Source organism: Triticum dicoccoides, chromosome 7B (assembly GCF_002162155.2).
Source record: "Triticum dicoccoides isolate Atlit2015 ecotype Zavitan chromosome 7B, WEW_v2.0, whole genome shotgun sequence".
Classification (NCBI taxonomy): Eukaryota; Viridiplantae; Streptophyta; class Magnoliopsida; order Poales; family Poaceae; genus Triticum; species Triticum dicoccoides.
The window spans coordinates 484,025,440-484,031,699 of NC_041393.1; positions in this window are offsets into that span (position 1 = coordinate 484,025,440).

A 6,260-nucleotide genomic window follows, 5' to 3' on the forward strand; every position below is an offset into this window, starting at 1 on the left:
CATGAAAAAGATGATGTCACACTCAATGAACAATCATCGGTTTATGAAATGCCCGCTTCTGACCGCCCTGGCCCACCAAAGGTTCCCCAGCTGTGCGTTGCCTGCATTGGGTCACTGACATGCAGGCCATGTACCTGAAGAGCCCACACGTCAGTGGAAGAACGACGCGGTGTCCTAGGTCAGAGTCGAGGGCGCCACTCGCTGCACGCCCGACTGAACATGCCTCCTTGCCGCATTCAAACGCCTCCATGAAACCCGCCCGTGTGGAAGCCGAGAAACCCATTCTGGACACACGCCCGTTCATGACCGGACCGGCATTAAACGCAACACCGGCCGAGCTCCTCCCGTCTGCCGTCTATTTAATCTCCTATTTAAACGAGGCCAAACGCCGGCCAAGAATCGCACACCTCCGCCGCTCCCCTATCTCGTCCTTCACCATTTTGTCCACTCTTACAATGGCTTACGAAGAGTAGTCATTCCGCATCCAAGCCGGCTGGGTAGCCCACCGGATAAGAGCTATGCAGCTCGCTGATCCACCTCCCTCCCCTTGCCCGACGGAGCCAGTTGCCGCCCTAAGCCGGTGTGCAGTTCAGCAACTCGCCGCTCCAGGCCAGCTCGACGAGGAGCGGCACACGAGCGTCGTTGCTGCCGTCCTGCCGCCGCCTCGTACCGTGTCTCCTATTTCTGTGGCCGGGACTCCCATGATTTCCGTTGTTTTTTATATGAAATATCAGTTTGTCTACGTGTTTGCGTGAATTTCGTCCGGTTGGCTGAGTTGCTGTCATAATGTGTGTGGCTATGGTTGGATGACATAATTTGCGGGTCGCCGGTAGGTCTGCGGGCGGCTCGGGCAGCGTTGTGGGACAAAAAAAACATAGCTTGTGCGAGCTCGTCTCCAACGTGCGTGCTGGAGGATGCATGAGCACCCGAGCCATTCCTCGTTCATCGGTGGCAAAGGCATCGGTGGACAAAAGGGCCGCCAATATTTTGGCTACCCCGAGCAAGATCCAAACAACCCCTCCCAATAGATTCAAATCCCTCATTCGTCGTGGAATTTTTCCATGTGTTGTTTTCATGGACTAGCAAGATACCCGTGCATTGCACGGAACATCAAGATGCATTTTTTACAAACTCCCGCATGCATGCAAGGGATAATTAATGTCCTCCTTTGCTAGTACCACGAGGCAAACACCATTAATATTGCATCGATTAGTGTTAGTGGCCTTGTATATCTGAAAATTGTAATTTTGATAGTGGCCCCTTGTATATAAAAATGGAGGGAGAAAGGTGAGAGATAAGGTGAGGAGGAGTGGTGCGTGGTGGTGACTGGTGGTCGGACTGGGCGGAGGCATGGGGATGGACGGCGCATTATGTCTAGATTTGTATCTCTCTCACACACACCCACGTAGGTGGGGGACGTGCACCAAGAGAAAAGGTGCACGCATGGCGCACGTACTCCCGTTTCTTTCCCAACCACACCCGCGCGGGTACACGGTGGAGCTCATTTCTGTACAAAAAGGCAGCCCACGTGGTAATTTGACATGTGTACTAGTTGTCCACTTGGTGGAGGGAGGGTCGTCTACCACGGGTGAACAAACAAATTGCGACTTGACGTGTTATGTTAAAAAAGAGGCAAACCATGTGGGGCCTACCTTAGAGGCAAGTCTCTATACACTGGAGTAATTTTGATGTGTCCTGTCAACTCGCAGAACGAGGAGAAGCTTGCTTAGTACGCCGTCTCCCCTGCCCACGGGCGCGGTGGCTCGCAGGATGAGGTGAAGCTTGCTTACGAGTAGTAGTAGTACGCCTTACTCCCGCTCCCTCGCCCACGCGCGTGGTGGCTCACATGATGAGGAGAAAATTTTACTACTCCCTCCATTTAATCCTCGTCCCTGGTTAGAGAGATTATCATATTGTTTGGAATATATATGTCCTTTAGTACTCCCTCCATTTACTTATAACAGGCCACTATAAATAATACATTTTGCATCTATACAAGGCCACAAATAGTAATCGAGACAAAAGTTACTACTCCCTCCTTTCCAGTTTATGGCTCAATTTCAAAATATCGCCAAGTAAGGTAGACGGTGAGTGGTCGAATTAATTTCGTAGTTTGCACAAGTAATTAGTACGCTCGTTTTTCTCAAGAAGTTATGTTTACCGAGGCATTAATTAGAACGAATGCATTCCATGAACTTCTACACGCATTGATGAGTTTCCTCTTGACACTGCTTGCATCGGGTGATCTAACGCACCTCGAAATCCAACATGTAATGGTACTACTACTACTACTAGAACTGAGACTTATCAAACAAAAAAAATGAATGTTTTTTAAATGAGCCCTATAAACCCTAGTGGGTACGTACTCCGTAAAAACAGATTTTTCCCAAACTAAGTCGCTCCCTTTCATGAATTCTGTAGTATACTCCTCCGTCGACGCTCCCTTTCATGAATTTTGTACTTCATGTCGCCGACATATGGGACATATAGCAACCGGATCGACGTGTCAAGCACCAAATAATAGTGCAGAACAGCAGGGGGACGCACCCCACTCGTACCGGCCCAGTAGTAGTAATGAGCAATGAGACGTCAAATCACAATGCCGCACCTTCCCAGACGGACGAAGCAACCATTATTTCACACTTCAGTTTGCCATCATCTCAAACCACGTAGTATTGCTTCTGCCTCAAGAGGAACACACACATCGCCTTGGTACATCATGACACGTGGGACCGCATGACAGGCCATGCTCCCCCGCCGATCGCTCGGTAAAATCACCTCATTTTTACCATACTTCCTCCATATCAGTTTACATGGCATGCACGTCGTTTTAGGTTGAGAACTTAACTGGATATATATGTGATGAACAGTACTCTAGCCTTTTAAAAAATGTATACTTTTGTGCAATAGTAGTATCGATGGATTGTGCCATGGAGCAAAATTTGAAATTAAAAAAAGGTGGTACATATAGAGAGCGCTCGTCGCCAAATTATGCATATAGTACTATTAAAAAAGCTAGTACGTGCTTAATTGGGGTGCTAAATTCTATTAAAGAAATACTAGTAGTATGTATCATACTGAGGAGTTAAAGTAACGAGAAGAAACATAACATAGTTCTGCTGGGGCTCAGCACAACACACCCATGAAATTCAACTAAGCACACCTAAAATTAAACTATGCAACTAATCCGGTAGACACTGCATTAGAACCACCATGAGCAATGATAGTGACACCTTACTCACTCGGAGGAGTCCTCATCCACGTCCTCGACTTCGTCCTTGTCCCTCTTCCTCTTGGCCGATACTTCTTTGCTTGAACTGCACACTTGGCTCTTGCTCTTCATCCAACCCTTGTAGATATTGAAACAAAGGTAGCCATCCATTGCAGCATAGTGGATGTGGTCTATATCTAGTACATTCCTCTACCATGCATGACGATGAAACGTGTAATGAGGTTTCTCCAGTTTATCATACGAAGGATGAACCATGGCTCCTGCCAGGGTCAGCATTAAAGGCTGGCCACCGGAGGGCAGCAGCCGATTCTTATGGAGGTCGTAGGGGTTGCCTATAACGAGGCCTATCCGACCCAGGACTTCTTTGTCGTTCGTAAAGTCTACAGTAACGAATTTGACTAGGTTGCTCTCTAGGAAGTTCTTAAAATCCAGACATTCAACGTTGGCATGGCATATGTGGTAGACCAAGCATAACTCATGCACGCAAACCTGGATTACGGCAGGCTTCTTCCTCTCTTCGTCCTTTAGATCCTTCTCTCGTCCCAGGACTATGGTGTACTCAACATCTAGCCCAGCGACCCACTCATCAGGTGAGTTTTCGAACATGCGTCTGAAGCGAGAAAGGCATCCTTTCACCGTCGCGGAAGAATGGGTGTAGATGACGTCGAACTCATCGTCGGTGATGGTTCTAACCTTGTACTCACTACCGATCATGGAGATTTGGGACGCCATGGATTTGGGAGGAGGGTTAGGATTAGTGGAACTGCCGTAATGTGAAAGGACGGGACGACTAGGAGCGAACCGCCATAATATTAAAGGATGTGCGGGGACGAGTAGGAGCGAACTGCCATCGTGCGAACGGCAGGGTAGTGGCTTTCCATTCTCCCATGATACAGGCTTCCGAGAGCCCTTGGATCTGAGATCGAACAGTTGGATGGCGTGATTCTAGACCTATGGGTGAATATCCTATCCTAGAGGGTTATTCTGCAAATTTTCAGCAACTTAGCATGCGATCGTTTGTGTAGCGACCAGACCTCAAACAGTCTGATCTCTGTGCATCAGTGTCATCCCTGGATCAGTAATGCTGACACGCACATTACTTGAAGGATTTATAATAGAGTGGCAATCACACACTTATTACATCGAATGTCTCAAAAGAGAGCTTATTACAATAAATATGGCTTAAGGCCATCTAATAATGATAATAGCGGAAGGCTTGGAAGATAAGTGAGTCCATCAACTCCAACAGCATCACTGAGTATAGGACCACGATTCTAAGGCATCTTACTCGTCGTCTGAAAAGTCTGCAACATGAACGTTGCAGCCCGGAAACGGGTCAACACGTGGAATATGCTGACAATGTAACACATAGAGAGTAATGAAAGGATAAAGCTATACTACATGCATAATATGGCTGGTGGAGAATTCTATGGTTACAGTTTTGCATAAAGCCAATTTTTCCCTACTGCAAAGGAATAAATTTTATTTAACTATCATGGTGGTTGTTAAACATTGAGAATGGTTGACAGCATTCTCAATCCCAATTAAGCATCATCATTAAAAACCCAACAGTATTAATTAAAGTAACATGATGAGATTTCACATGATAATCCAAGTACTAGATACTCAAAACGTCCATAACAGGGGACACGTCTAATCATGATTAGTTTATACACTCTGCAGAGGTTTGTGCACTTTTCCCCACAAGACTCGATCTCCTCTGTTAGTTTTCTCGCACTGCATGGTGTTTGAGAAACGGATGACCGAGACATAGTCTTTTAGAAGCGCTTGCACCTTACGATGGGTAGACCCGTACACCTACTTTCCCCTACATCTGCTAGTCTACCACTGTAAGAGTTCGCACGACTTAATCAACTATGCTAGAGCCCATAATAGCATGTGGCTGCACACAGAAGTTTCTAGCATGAATAATCTTATGATCCCTTTGAGCCTGGGTGGGGTCCAAAAACAAACAGGCAATCCTGGAATACCCAACTGCCTCATCCACCCATATGTGTATTAAAGTTGCCACCTTAAATAAACCATTAATTCAACAATCTCACATCTGTCATGGAAATATCACTCACCCAATCCATGTCTACTAGCATAGCATGGCATAATAAGCAAACATAGAAGTAACTCCCAAGGGTTTGATAATAAAACAGGTAATAGGTACTACCTCATCTACTTCCCAAAACCCACATATTAATCAGATCCTAATCATGCAATTGTTTGAGGATTGATCTAATGCATAAAACTGGGTAGTAAAGAGGTATGATCAAAGTGTTACTTGCCTTGCTGATGATCCGTGAAACCTAGGGATTCGAAGTAGCAAGCGGCGGAATCCGGGTACTCTATCGCAAACAAACAAACAAACAAACATACAATAAGTACTCATCTAATGCACAGGTAAAACTCAAATAAGATATCTAACCAGAAAGTTCAACTTAAGAACTCCGGTTGGCAAAAAGAATCAAATCAAACGAAGCAATGAAAACTAAACTGCGGAAGAAACAAGCTTCATTTACTAATCTGGACCTAAGTCAAATTTTACAAAAACAAAAACTTGTTTGAGTTGATTAAACATAAAGAGGGTTTCGAGAAGAAACTCTAGGCGCTTGAATCGCCTGATTCTGATAAACGAGCGAAGAGAAAAACTAAAACAAAAATCGGATCAGAAATCGCGATCAGAAATAATCGCGGAATAATCCGATAAAAGAAAAACTAACGAACAGATTAACGAACGGACGTTTGTTAACTGAAACTAAACGGTGAAAACATTCGTTAAAACGAACGAATGGGCGAACGCTCGCTAAAATAAAATAAACCCTAAAAAAAATAAAATCGATCTAAAAAAATGAATCTAGGGTTTTTCTAAAAAACCTAGGTGGTTTTCTTAAAAAAAACCGGTCCGGCGGTAGCGGCTCGGGCGGTACCTCCAGCGAGGTTCTCCGGCGGGGCGGGCGGCTACGGCGGGTGGCGAGGGGCGGCGGCTCCGGCGGTGGGGTGGGGCGGCTCGGCGGCGGCG